This window comes from Euphorbia lathyris, chromosome 1 (genome assembly GCF_963576675.1).
Source record: "Euphorbia lathyris chromosome 1, ddEupLath1.1, whole genome shotgun sequence".
Lineage (NCBI taxonomy): Eukaryota > Viridiplantae > Streptophyta > Magnoliopsida > Malpighiales > Euphorbiaceae > Euphorbia > Euphorbia lathyris.
The window spans coordinates 108691764-108707675 of record NC_088910.1 but is presented as its reverse complement, the minus strand read 5'-3'; positions in this window follow the sequence as shown (position 1 = coordinate 108707675).

Here is a 15912-nt window from a genome sequence, read left to right as displayed (position 1 = left end):
TCCAATTTATGCAATAAGTTTAACTAAGAAAGAATTTATTTAAAGGGTGTTATCCAAGTAATATCGGATTAACTATTTAAAAAGAAAAAAGCTTTTAAATGGAATGCATGCTGACGTTGTTATCAAATGAAATACTTTTTTTTTTGGGAGTAACATCAAATGAAATACTGATATGATAGGAAATGGCAAATTGATATTCGGTGTCGTATGGTGTGAATTTGAAATTATTTCCAAATTTGGTAGAAGTAGTGTAGCATAAATGAAAATGTGGTTTGACTTTAATTTTTCAAAACTTACGAGGTCTTATAATATTATCCTAACACCAACTTGGCTTAAAAACTATAGTATCAAACTGGAATTTTGGCGCAAAATGCGCGGATATTGTGAAAATTTATTTGTATAACCAAAATAAATAAATGGTTACCACAAATAAATATTTTGCTACGTTTGGTGCAAGTTATGGTTACACAATTGCGTTCACATGGATCCTGATAAGCACATAAATATGGCCATTCATCGTTAAATCTAAGCGGATTAAAATCTTAAGGTGGAGATTCAAAACATCATAAGACTTATATTTAATCCGTCTGGATCTAACAGTGAATGACAAAATTTACGTGGTAATCAGGGTCCATGTGAATACAACTGTATGACTACATTGTTTTTTTTACCGTTGGATGATTATAGAAAAAAACAAAGTAATTGTTACTTTATTAAAAACAAAGTAACCATAATGTCTACCTTTGCTATAGGTGCAAGCTATATGGTTACTTTGTTATAATTAAGTAGAGAACCGTGACCTTTTATATATATATATATATAGGATGGATCAAGTGAGGACACTCAAAACTACGTCGTTTGAGTAGGAAAATTAAAAAAAAACACGGTTGCTTAGGGGATTTGAACCTAAGACTCTTCATCTACATTCCACATTGCTTACTTTTTTTATATATTAAATTACGCGCTGCTTAATATACCACTGCCCTTTTAGCTTCTATTGTTTAATATTTGACGCATGCACTTATTAATATCGATTAAATATGTATAATAATGAATTATTAATAGGAAAAAAAGAAATATGTGTAATAATGAATTATTAATAGAAAAAAAAATGTGCATAATAATGAATTATTAATAGAAAAAAATCCAAGAACATGCTCTAATTTCTTATTTATTTAATTCTTTTATATTTTTGTAATTTATGTTATATAAGAAAATATATTTTTTTAAACATACGTTAGAACATATATTTTAACTTTTAAAACACGAACTATGAAGTTTAGAACGTACGACATATTTTTTAGAACATACGTTATGTTTTTTAGAACATGTGTTATGTTTTTTCGAACATAAGTTATAAATTATATTATAGAACAAATAAAAAACGATCCAAATATCTACTGATTTTTTTAGAACATTATACTTAATTTTTGGAACACAAACTATATATTTTTTAAAACAAACGTTAGAACATATATTTTAACTTTTAAAACACGAACTATGAAGTTTAGAACGTACGACATATTTTTTAGAACATACGTTATGTTTTTTAGAAAATGTGTTATGTTTTTTCGAACATGAGTTATAAATTATATTATAGAACAAATGAAAAAACGATCGAGATATCTACTGATTTTTTTAGAACATTATACTTAATTTTGGAACACAAAATATAAACTTTAGAACATACATTATGTTATTTTTTTTTTGGTAGGAAAAGAAAATAAAAAACAAACAAAAGACCGCTCAACCCGGGATCAGTCTAGGAAAGCTGACCCCCACCACATCCTCCAAGATCAAAGAAGAGATGAAGACCGGAGAAGAAGCAAAAACAGAAAGCCCCAACAATCTAGAATGACCTTCAACCGCAAGACGGTCCGCAACACGATTTTGCTCCCTATAAATATGAGCAAAACTAATAGACTCAAAGGAGTCGTCAATCCTTCTAATGCCTTTAATTAAGTTCTGGCTATTTAGGCAAATAACATTTTCATCCGAGATCATATTAACCGCCTCAAGGTTATCTGACTCAACAATAAGCTTCTTGATCCCCAGATTTTTAGCAAGCTTCAGACCAGAGAAAATTTCCCAAAGCTCTGCGGAAAAGGATGAACCAATACCCAAATTCTGAGAGAAACCAGAAACCCACCTGCCGCCATCATCTCTCAAAACCCCTCCAACAGCAATTCTCCCGTCCTTCAGACAAGAGCCATGAGTGTTAAGCTTAACCACACCTTCTCTCGGCCTACACCAGCCAAAAAGATGGACCTCCTTTCTCTGAACAGCCCTAGCCAAGGGGTCCTCAGCAAAGCTATCAACCAGGGCGCTAAACTTTTTGGAAAAGAACTCTAAGACATTTGGCAAAATCACCTTCTCTCCTCCAAACACCTCCTCATTTCTCCACCTCCAAATCTGATGGCAAACCACCGCAAATAAAAGAACACCCTAATTAACCTCAACTAGCAACTTACCATTAACCCCATCCACAAACCAATCATTCTCAGAGTGGGCTAAAAAAGAAGGAAGAACATTCATAGGGAGAACTCTCTTCCAAACCTCTTTACTTCTCTCACAGTCCCTGAGAGCATGGCACAAAGTCTCTTCATTGCCTCTGCATCTGCTACAAGCTCCAGACTCCACCAGATGCCTCCTTTTTCTATCCGAATTATTAAGCAACCTATTTTTAACCCGTAGCCACAGAAAACTTCTAATACGGTACGGCACTTTTAAAGCCCAAATCGTCTTCCACACCCCAGGGGACGAGGAATCCAAATCCTGACAGCACTTCTGATAAGCTGATTTACAAGAAAAAGCCCCATTGTTCGTCAGAGACCAACAGTAACTATCCTTGTCATCAATATTACTACTAATCTGAACTCCTCTAATTCTAAGGAGCAAATCCATACTGAGGTAGGACTCAAATTTTGACCAAATCCACTCACCTTCAGAATCCACCACATCTGCAATCCTCCAGTTCTGGATATCCAAAGGAGGCAACGAAGTACAAACTTCCAATAAAGGCTTATTCCCAATCTGTCACACCCGACCCTAGACGACCTCAATCGGCATCGGGCGTGAAATAGAAAGATCATAATCAATACTTAAAAGTCTCCAAATTATCCAACGCCATTATATTACAATTTATCCGGACGTGACAATCCATATATCCTTCCAGAAGCTGATGGATCTACCATTTCCCACATTCCACCCAATCCCTGTGCAAAACTCAGCAAAAACCGCACTGATTCCCTTCCAAAGAAAAGAACAGTTAACCACTCTATCCTTAGGACCCCCAAACACCTTATCCTTCCGATACTTTCCGCATAAAAGTTGAACCCAAAGCACTGAAGGCCGCTGCCACATTCGCCACAGAAGCTTCATTAATAAGACTTTATTATTATCACTGGCTTTCCTAATGCCCAGACCTCCCATGTCCTTAGGTTGATAAACCTCATTCCAAGGAACTAGGTGGACCTTCCTCCCCTCTCAGCTTCTCCCCACAGGAATCTACAATTAATTTTATCAAGATCCTTTAGAACTGGCTCAGGAAGATGACAAGCCTGCATAATGTGATTGGGAGTCTCACAATTGACAGATTGGATTAACGTAAGCCGGCTAGCGAGGGAGAGAGTCTTAGCTTTCCAAATGTCACACTTTAGCTTTATCCAAAGTATCTTTAAAGGAAACTTTTGACACTCTCTCACTATGTAGGGGAACACCTAGGTACTTACCAAGAGAGCAAGTAAGAGCAATTCCAGACAGATCACTCAACCTTTTGCAGGCTCTCTGATTCATATTCTTCGAGCACATCATCTTGGACTTCTGGACATTGAGCTTTTGCCCCGAGGCCGAGCAGAAACAGTCAAGAATATCCACAATGATACTTAACTGCTCCACATTACCCTCTAGAAAGATTAGCACATCGTCTGCAAAGAACAAGTGAGTAACCTAGGGACAGAACTTATTGATGGCCACCGGGTGGAATTTCCCATTATCAACAGCATCTTGGATCAGGTGAGACAACCTTTCCATAACAATAACAAAAAGAAAAGGGCTCATAGGATCCCCTTGACGGATACCCCGGCCAGGAGAGAAACCCTCCGACATATCCCCATTGATCAAAACTTGAAAAACCGGAGAAGAGATACAAACCTTTATTAAACTTCTCCAATTATCCGGGATTCTTGCTCTCTCCAGACTCTCCATCAGGAAACTCTAGTTAATTCGATCATAGGCTTTCTCCAGATCTAACTTAAGAGCCACAATACCTCTCTTCCCCTTTTTGATCTTCATAGAGTGGACCATCTCTTGGGCAATCACCACATTGTCCATCATTTGTATACTAGGCACAAAGCTCCCCTGATTCTGACAAATGATCTCAGGAAGAATGCAACGAATTCTATTAGCCACAATCTTAGTAATAGTCTTATAGAGAACATTACAAAGACTGATAGGCCTCATATGTAAGAAATAAGAAGGCTTCTCAACTTTAGGAATCAGAACAAGAAGGGTTCTGTTAACCTGCCCGATATCCTGAGAACCATTAAACACACCTTTGATGAAATTGTAAATGCCTTCCTTCACAACCTCCCAGTGTTTATGGTAAAACCCAGCAGGCAGACCATCAACCCCAGGAGCTTTCGTAGCCCCAATACTAAAGATGGCTTGATCAATTTCTCTCAGGGAGATAGGGTGGAAGGCTTCCAGAATTCTATCCTCTCCTACCATGGGAAAGTAGCAACAGAATGCGCCTTATCCAGATCAACAGGTTCCTCTTTAAAAAGGTCCTTATAGAAGTCCAGAGCCAACTTCCGAATGTCTTCGTCCTCATAAATCCAATCACCATTAGAATCTTTAATAGCATCAATCCTATTTTTCTGTCTTCTAATGACGGTAGAGAGATGAAAATACCTAGTATTCCGATCCCCCATCTTTGATCCAGGCCTTCCTAGACTTTTGAAACCAAAGGAGCTCTTCCTGCCATAGCACAGCTTCCAACTCCTTTTGAAGAGTCCTGAGAAAACCATCCAAACTGTGATCGAACCTCTCCTCTAACCTACGCTGAATGCCCTCAATTCTATTCAATAACTTATTCTTCCTCTTAAGGATATGCCCAAATACGTTTTTATTCCACCCCAGCACATTCTTTCTGAAACCCTCAGCAGCTTGAAGGACATTTGAGTGAGGTTTCCAATTTTCTTGGACGAAATCCTTAAACTTAGGGTGTGGCTCCTAAGCCACCTGATACCGGAACGGTCTCTCCCCCCTAGGCCGATTGCCTCTCATCAGCCTGAAAAGGATAGGACAGTGATCCGAATGACGGAATGAGAGATTCAACACAGACCCATCAGGAAATCTAGATTGAGCTGAAACATTAGCATAAACCTTGTCTAAACGGATGAAGGTACTGTTGCGCTTCCACGTGAACTTATGACCAGAGGCACCCAGATCAGAAAGCCCACATAAATCCATACTATTCTTATGATTAAGGCAACGGTTAACATAGTGATGAGAATCCCCTCTCTGATCACTCATAAAGGCAATATCATTAAAGTCACCAGCTACAAACCAAGGCTCGGATATGTTAACACTCATAGAGTAAAGAACCTCCCAGAGCCGCTTCCGATTAGCCAGGACAGGATCAGCATACACCAGAGTAATAAAAAAGGTTTTATTACCAGAAACACTCACTTTACTATGAATAAACTGTTTATCCATACTAATTATATCAAAATGAACCCGATCTGGCTTCCAGAAAAGCCAAATCCCACCAGCTCGGCCAGTAGCCTCCGATCTAAACAGTTCTAGTTCCTAAACTTTTTAACCACCTTATCTGCCTTAACCCCACTAATTTTAGTTTCCATTAAAGCAAAGCAAGAAGGATTAAACTGTTTGATTAAATCATTAATATGGATACGGGTAGCCTTGCTAGCCGCACCTCTAACATTCCAAAACAACAAATCCATAGAAAGGAGGACAGCTGACCGCACCCACAACCCTAAACCATGTATTTTTTAGGGGCTCTTGAGAGCCTTGCCGAGGTGCCCGTAGGCCCTCTCTTCTCAGACAAAACCATATTATTATGGACACTTTTTTGCTTCCCCTTGAGCTTTTTCATACTAGTTTTGTTAACACCATAGGCTTCCCAATACCAGGATCACTACTATGATTAGGAATACTAACCTCATTTATCTTCTTCTTCCCTTGAGAAGTCAAAGCCTGGGACCCCACCTGTGCTTCACCTTTGGAGACGAAAAGGGGGTTGACATTTTCAGCAACTTTATTTGATGGTTCAATAGATTCTAGGCCTAGCATGCTTTGCTCAATATGCTCGTCATCCTGGTCAGACTCATGGACTTCCTCAATAGACAAAGCCCCAAATCTGGAACCTGAAGTGATGCCTGGAGCAGCCCCAGAGTCCCCCCTACTTTTAAGGATAGGCTTCTCCTTGAAGATAGGATTGGCAATATGATTTGGCCGGGTAGACTTCATATTAATGTTGAAATCAGGGGGACGATTTTGAACCACCGGAGGACGTGTCCTTCGTCTAGCAGACCTTTTAGCCACCATCCAGGGGCCAAAATCCCCCCCATCACCTTGGATCCCTTCAGCTCCTCCGATAACTCCCACACCTACCTCCTCTACCACCTTCTCCCTTTTGGGGCAACCCTCCCGAGTATGACCATACATTGCACAATCAAAACAGATATTATGTAACCCTTCATATTCAACAAAGTATACTTTGTTGTGAACACAGAATTTTGACAACAGAGGTTTAACAAGATCAATATCAATACAAACCCTTGCAAACTTGCCTCTAATAGCCCCAATTGTAGTTTTGTCCACATGGTGAACCTTCCCAACCAGACCTCCTATTTTATTAAGAAAACCTTCATTATAATACTCGATAGGTAGGCCCGGGAACCTAACCCATGTTAAAATCCTGTTCACCGAACAATCATGAGGATTAAAATTAGGAACCCAAGGCCGTAAGGCCAGAACATGATTCGAAATAATATACAGACCCCCATTGATCACAGCATTATAATCCTCAACACGAGTAAATTTAATGACATAGTAGTCATTTTCTAAGTCAGTAATACTGACTTTTCCTTTCTTTGCCCACTGAGCTTGGATCCTCTGAGCAAAATAGTTAAAGCTAATTCTCTTCCCAAGCACCATAACTATTAGAGAAATCCTCCATTTATCCCTGAGCTCCCGCTTCTCCGCAGAGGAGAGACGAATCACAGGACAAAAAGGATCATCTTGTTCACCATCCTCTTCATCAGACTCAGAATAAACTTCATCCGACTCCCCTTCCATCAACATTTCCTCCAAACAAGGCTCCTCCTCGACCACTCCCATAACCGTATCTTTCCATGAATTTTTCCCTAATCTAGGAATAGCACTGAAATTCTTTACCGACTCTCCAACAGGTTTGAGATAACCATTTATACCAACCATCGACTTAGGGGAATCTGCACTCCCCTGAAACTGATTCCCACAACCATCGCCAAACCTACCTAAGATCCCTTTCCCCTCCTGGATCTGGCCCGAGACCACCTGCTCCACAACCGCATCCCCATCCTACACAGAAACAACCCTACCCATACCAGCAACAGCGCCGACGTTCAACTTGTAGTGCCCAGCAGCGCCGCCGATGCTCCACTCACAATGCCCAGCAGTTCCTTGCCCACTGCCCGCAGTGCCCAGCAGCGCCGCCGGCGCTCAGATCGCAGTGCCCAACAGCGCCGCCGGCAGCGCCTACCCTCTGCTCACAATGCCCAGCGGCACCTCCCACCAGCGGTGGCGCCTTACCCCAGCAATGGCCACCAAGCCCGGCCCAGTTGCCCGAGCGCCATCCCCAAGCCGCACGGCCTGGACACCCGGCACACCCATATCCCCCAGCACGCCCTCACGCCCCTCAACCCCCAGCCTCCTTACCGCGCCGCCCTGCCCCTCCCGAGCCCCCATCTCCCCGACTCGCCCCACATCCTCCCGTCCCCCTTCTCCCCTTGCGCCCCATTCCTCCCGAGCGCCCACCCTAGCCCTACCGCCACTTCCAACCAGATCCGCCTCCGCCGATGCCGACACCACCCCCTCACCGCCAGCCGCCGCCCCCCTTTCCCTAGATCTATCCCTAACCCTTTTCACCATAAAACCCTAGCAGAGAGAAAAGAGAGAGAGAGAGAAATTTCACAACTTGGATATTCCTAATTCCGTTATGTTATTTAGAATATGAGTTATAAATTATATTATAGAACAAATGTAAAAATGGTCCATATATTTACTATTTTTTTAAAACATTATACTTAATTTTTAGAACACAAATTATAAAGTTTAGAACATATGTAACAATATTTAGAACATCGTCCTTAACATTTTAAAATATAAATTACAAAAATATAAAAGAATTAAATAAATAAGAAATTAGAGCATGTTCTTGGATTTTTTTCTATTAATAATTCATTATTATGCACATTTCTTTTTTTCTATTAATAATTTATTATTCACATTTAATCGATATTAATAAGTGCATTCATCAAATATTAAACAATAGAAGCTAAAAAGACAGTGGTATATTAAGCAGCGCGCGACATAATACACAAGAAAAGCAATTGGCTCAGTGGTAAGTAGTGTGGAGTGTAGATGTAGAGTCCTAGGTTTGATCCCTTTAAGTAGCAGTGTTTTTTTTTTAATTTTTCTACTCAAAACGACATAGTTTTGAGTGTTGTCACCATAAGGAAGTGTCCTCACCTAAAAAATGGTTCTCACAAGAGCTCTCTCTCTCTATATATATATATATATATATATATATATATATAATCGCTTTAGTGAGAAATTTAAGTTTGGATTTTAATGTATACAATAGATTGTAATTGAGAAATGATTCATCTAAAGAACATGGTATGATAAGAATATGTTACGATGAGATTATTTTTTCTAATGTATATTTCAATTTAGTCCCAAATCTAGATCGGTTAATATAATTTTACTCATGTCATTTCTCATTTACAATCATACCACCCCTGTACCTAGGGTAAATTACATACGTGGTGTACAACCTTTACCCGTAATCACACTTTGGTGTACAACCAAAATTTTGTCACACTAAAATGTACAACCTTTTAGTGACCTCCCACTAAAGTGTATAGCAGGTATTTTTAACCGGTCAACGCCTGGTCAACGCGCCATCTCATCACTTTGAACCTCTTAACAAATAAAAGTGGATCCCACCTAATCCTAAATGACTAATTTACCCTTAATTATATATTCTTTTTATTTTTTATTTTTTTTAATATTAATCTCCCTTCCACCGAACCCTTCCACTGCTCCTCCTTCTTCTCTACTACATGAATCCAGAAAAACCATAAACTGTAAAATCAAAACCAAAATAAAAAACAGAAACATAAAATAGATTATAATATTTGGATTAAACTTGAAATTAAGATTGAAAATCAAGGGTTGGAATTCATTTGCCGTTCCGCCATTTTCTCTCTCTCCCTTCCGCCGTTCATCTTCTCCGTCTTTAGTTCTGCCATTTTTCTGGTCGGTATTCATCATGGCTCCACCTCCGTCTTCATCGTCGCGACTCGTCGGTCGCCGTTCATCTGCTGTAGCCGCTCCGACCTGCGTTAGATCTGTGTTGTAGGCATGGAGGTGAGAGAGAGCAAACATTTTCGATGTTGTAGGCATGGAGGTGAGAGAGCGAACGTTTTCTATGTCATAAGCATGGAAGTGAGGGAGAGCAGTCCATTGTTAATTTTTATTAAAAATTAATAAAAAGAAAAAATTGTTCTCATCCCTTTTCAGAAAATTGTTGTAGTCTGAATCTATTCTCCTTAACTATTCCCCTTCCATCTACCTTGGTGGAGGGTTTAGTTGGTGCAGCGGCAGTTACAGTGGTGGAGGCGGTGGTAGTGACAACGGTGAGAGGCTAGAATGGTGGAGAGAGAGGGATAAAATAATATGTGGGGCCACTTTTAGTTTTTAAGGAGAGAGAATTGGGGAATACTTTTTTTTTATTAAGGGTATAAAAATAATTTAGATATATAGGGACTATTTTTAATTTTTAAAGAGTAAAAATTGATGAGGTGTTCAAAAAAAAATGATGAGGTGTCACGTTGACCAAGTAATTAACAGGGTTGACCGGTCATTTTTACCGGCTGTACACTTTAGTGGGAGGTCACTAGAAGGCTGTACAGTTTAGTGTAACAAAATTTTGGTTGTACACCAAAGTGTGATTACGGGTAAAGGTTGTACACCACGTATGTAATTTTCCCCCTGTACCTATATCCCATTTTACCCTTTAACATTTGCATATTTTAATTGTATGCCTTTGCCCTTTTATATAATTTCAACTTTAGGTTTTGAGATAATATAAATTCATCTATTTCATTTATATTGTTTAATATTTTATCAATAAAAAACTATTATCTTCTCTTTGAAGTTTTGTTAAGGTTTCATACCTTCAACAATGGGGGATTCTTATTTCTTACGGATTTAGTTTGTGAAACTCGGGATTAACTTCTTCTAGTTTAGCTAGAGAAGAAACTCGTTGTTAGTTTACGATCAAAACTAACTCACCCATCAAGAATCTGTATCAATTGGTATCAGAGCCGATCATTTTCCTAATGGAGACTTCTTCGACAATGGTTCAACCAAGTTCATCTCAAGAATCCAAAGAAGACGCCAATAAGCGATGGGAAGATTTCCTAATAGTATTGAGAGGGCAAAGGAAGGTTCAACCTAAAAAAGCGAGGGAACTCATAGATAAACATTTTGGAGGTGGGGAAGCTAGCATTAGAAGGTTTAGAGAGACTCTTAGGGAGCAATCGGGCTCAAGATGAGCAAACGAGAAAGTTGAGACCCTCTATGGAGAGTTTCAAGCTAGAAATCTGAAATACCATGCAACCACGCTTTGGGAGTCCTCAACGAAGGAATGAAAGAGACCCAACATTACCTCCTAAAGATTCATCACCAATCTTTTCTCCATTGCACATTCAAGAGGTAAATCATAAATTTTCACCTTCTCATGCTGAAGTTATGGATAATCAAATTGTTTGTGAGAAGTTGGGTATTTGTGATGTTGAAATTTATTTAGATTCTCCTTGTGAATTTGTTGATAATGAAATTGTGGATGAGCATTTAAATTTATGTTTCAATAAGGAGGAATGGATGCTTGTATGTGAGAACATTTGGGAGGTTGATTTTGTATGTGTGAGGAAGCTCATATGCAAAAAGGTGCTCTCTATGTGTTTGATAAAATTCCCTTTGAACATAATTTCATTAGTATGCTTGAGGGAAGTGAAGGCATTTATCTTGAAGAAGGGAAGAGAGATTTGGGGTTTAATCAACTCTTTGAGGAGAATGAGAAAATCAGTTGTTGTGTGGAGGTCGATGGCTATGGTGATGGGAGAGTTGTTGGTGGTTTAACCATGTTGGGATGTAGTATGTCATTCGAGTCGGGTAACTTGTCAAAGGGATTAGCCGGCTTAGACTATGGGGAGAAGAATGAAAACGATAGGTCATGGGAAAGAATGGGTTGTTGACAGAGAGGGTAATGAATTTGAACATGATCATGAAGGAGATGAACTTGAAGAGGAGATTGATGAAGAGGGGAACAATTCCGAGAATGAGCTAGAACACAATGATGAACTTGACTATTATGAGAGTGAGTTCCGGAAGGGAATTGAGGAAAGTGATAACGTGGGACGAACGTCCAAGGATGGGAAGTACGTGTCATTCAATGAAAAACCTCAGGGCATTCTACCTTTGGGGAAGATACCGCATGATATTGCATAGGATCCCAAAGATCGTATGATAAGTCTTCCTCATAATAGCTTGAACTTTAAGGAGATGGATGAAGGGTACTTTGTGACGCTTTTAGGAAGAAATGAGACTCCTAGCATATGCACATTATGGACGAATCAAGTCTCCCACTTGGTAAATTCTAAACTCGTGATTTTGTGGTTTATTGAAATGTATGTGTTGGGATATATGAAGAGAGTGAGCTTTATGGAGTACTAGGTAAATGGAAATGGCCTCTTGGGTGATATAGAGAAGATGGGAGAAACTCCAGAATGGCGGGATAGTGGCCAAGTTAGTGAAGAGGCGGGTCTAGAAGTCATTAGTTTGTTAACCCAATACAATGAAAGAGTTGATATAAGTGTTCTTGGGATCATTATAAAGTGGGTTGACAAGTGTCGTCGAGATATTCCATTTGATATCGGCAATGGACGAGTAGAGGTTGAGCGTAGTAATCGAGTAAGTGAAGTGAGTGATAGAAAAGTCGGGGAATATTCAACTCAAGATCATGTTAGGGTTTTGAAAAGTGCTAAAGGGATCGCTCCAAATTGGGTTGATATGTTTCGCCGGGACATTCCATTTGAAGTAGGTTATGAGCGGAAGAAGGTTGTGGAGAGTCTTCAAGCTAGTGAAATGGAGATCAAGAAGGCCCGAGCTCGGTCGTTCGACATAAAGTGGGGGGTTTCGAAGGGCATCCAAGAAATTATGGGGAAGTGGTTCGATAAAATTCGACGAGATATTCTGTTTGATATCGGTAGAAAGTGGATGACGAATGTCAATAGGGATGAGAACCAGGGGCAAGTCACAAGTCGAAATATGGGATGAAGTATGTGGAAGAAGGTGAATACAAAAGTTTGTGGAATGGGCTTCATAAATATCTTTCGAACAACACTTGGGTTCGATTTGAAAACTTTGAGTCCGTTCAAGGTCACAAGCTTCGTACATACTCAACAAGTAACTTGAGGTCAAGTTCTTTTCAATAGGGGGTGCATGATGCGGGCATCTGGTCGACTAGATGAGAGGAGAGAAGTGGTGGAAGAAACCGAATCAAAGGGGCAACAATCAGAGCCAAAGAGGAGGTCTTTGTGTGAAGAAATAGATCTCACTCAGCGTGTGGCTATTCCCACTAGCCGAGTGAATTATTAAAATGACATTAGAAGCTTCACCATGCATCCCACTCACCATGTGGGAATCCCACTCGTAGTGTGGACTTTCAAAATGAATCCCACTCGCCGTGTGGCTATTCTCACTCGTTGAGTGGGCTCTTTAAAAAGCCTTACAAATCAGTCTTGCTTCCTCACTCCAGCTCCTTACTAATTACAATTTTGTCACTCCTTATTTACAACTCATTTCACTCTTTATTTACAATCATGTCACCCCTTACCCCTGTCTCTTTTTACCTTTTAAACTTTATATATTTTTATTATATGCATTTGCCCTTTTATGTAATTTCAATTTTAGGTTTTGAGATGATATAAATTAATCTCTTTCATTTGTAATGTTTAATTTTTTTATCAATAAAAAACTATTATCTTCTCTTTAAAGTTTTGTTAAGGTTTCGTACCTTCAACAATGAGGGATTCTTATTTCCTACGGATTTAATCTGTGAAATCCGGGATTAACTCCTTCGAGTTTAGCTAGAGAAGAAACTTTTTGTTAGTTTACGATCAAAACTAACTCACCTTTCAAGAATTTGTATTATTATTTTCATCTTCTGCAAGTTCGGTTTTTAATTTATTCGAATGAATTGTTTGTTTACTTCGTTTTCTTTTCATGTATGTATTTTTATATTAAAAATGAGAGTTTTAAGTATTTGGTTAGTGAATTGTTGTTTGTCTTTTATACATGAAAAATAGTTTTTTTAAAAAACAGATAATCACTGCTTTTGAAAACCTACAACAACAGACAATACGTAAATAAAACGGTGGGTACTCCATTATAGGATCAATTTTTAACTCGTGTGTCTAGAAATTCTCAGAATAATATAAAGGGAAATAAGAAGTTAACACTTAGATATTTGAAGCATATGAATCCAACTGATTTTCTAAATATAGGTTAGTGGGTAATTTGGGCTTTTAACCTATGTATAAACAATACTATGTTGTATTGTTTAAAATGTATTTCCATCTACGAAATTATGGAAACTTAATCTTACAAAATTAAAAATATCATGTAAAAAATAGGTAATTTTTTTTTTTTTATAAGAAAAAAGAGTAGATTGTAGGATCTAAAATGAGAAAGGTCGGCATTGAAAGATGTGGGTAGGGAATAGAAGTAGATAATAGATGGGGACATCAAGATCTCCTGTAGATAGCCCTATTCAATTTCTATTACCAACCAACCCCACCCACCTCTCCCTTTTACTCGATCTTATTCGCAACCTTTTGAGTTCTAGAACTCCCACCATACATGGTTGTATGTGTGATGTGGATCGGTTTTATATCGAACTGAGTAATATGTAAAATATGTAAAACGGAAATATAACTAAAATAAAATATTCGGTTCAGTTCGGTATTAAATTAAACCGAATAAATCGAACTTAGTTAAAAAAAACTACAAATAAGAATCACTATATTTGATAAAAAAAATTAAAATTATTTTTAAAATATATCTATATTGAATTATTATGTCAACAAAAAAAATACTGTAAAATTAAATATGGAAGAAGTAATTCAGTGCCAGTTTAATTTTTTTTTTTTAGATTTTTATCAAAATAATCCTTACTATAATTATTTGATATTAAAGTCATTCTCAGTGATCTCAATGAACCTATTAAGATTGATGTAACTAACACCAAAGAGGGAGTTTCATTCGCATGTAAGATATATGGACTGGACGGTATATCTTCTTATCTTAATGGAGGTTTTATTGTCGCCATAAAAGTCTAGGTGTTATAATTGAAAGGCAAAAAATATAATTAAATCACTGAATTTTATCTATTTTAAAGATCAACCATCAGATCATTTATTTTTCCATATTGAACCATTAATTATTAATTTTGTTATAGATTGAACTCTTATTTAAGTTTTTGATAGAGTTTGAACGACAATACCTACTAAGGAATTCAACCTACGTGGACATTTTTACTTCCATGTGGACAAATAAAAAAAATCTTGATTAATGGAGAGAGAATAAAAAGTAAAATGAAATTACAAAAATCAATTTCCAGTAGGTTTTTCTAAGCTGGAAATCGAGCTTGTAAGAACTTGCTGGAAATAGATTTTGGTGTTAGGGAAAAAGATCGATTTGACGATTCTAGTGTTGAAAATCACAAAATTAGAGAGGAGAAGATCGAGGTTGGAAGAATCTACTGGAAATTAATTTCTATAATTTCTTTTTACTTTTTAATTTTTATCTCTCATAATCAAGAAACTCTTATTTGTTCATGTCAAGCTGAATTGCCTTAACGATGTATCCAACCCAAACTCGACGGAAAAATTAAATAAAGGCATAATTCATAACAGAATCAATGATCAATTACTCAATGTGTAACAATAATTAATAAGGGGTTTCATCATTAAAACATGTCAAGTTTAAGAGTTTAATTATGTTTTTTTTTTCTTTGACAACATGAAAATACAAAAGAAGAAGGGAGCTAAAAGTTATTGATGCCATTATGAACTCATAGTCATTTTTTTTAAAACTCATATTTATCTTTCAGCCACGTCAGCAAATAAATGACATCTTCACCAAATCTGTAAATAGTGTAATGGAATAAATCACATCCCTGTATTTGAAAAGAAAAAACTCACAGTCCTTTTTTCTGTAAAAAAGTGAAACCACTGGGTTTTTTTAAAAAAATTTACTCCAATTTTTTTAAAAACTCATATTTGCCCTTCCGCCACGTCAGCAAATAAACGAAATCTACACCAAATCCGTAAATAGTGTAACGGAATAAATCATAGTCATGTATTTGAAAAGAAAAAACCACAGTCATTTTTCTATAAAAAAGTGAAACCACATAGGTTTTTTTTTGAAATTTACCCAAAAATAAAAGATCAGGGGCCTAATGATGTTTTTTGCTTTTAATATTTACATTACAAAAAAAAAAGTAAATATAAAAATAAATTTTATAGTTTGACCGATTTACAGAGACAATACATA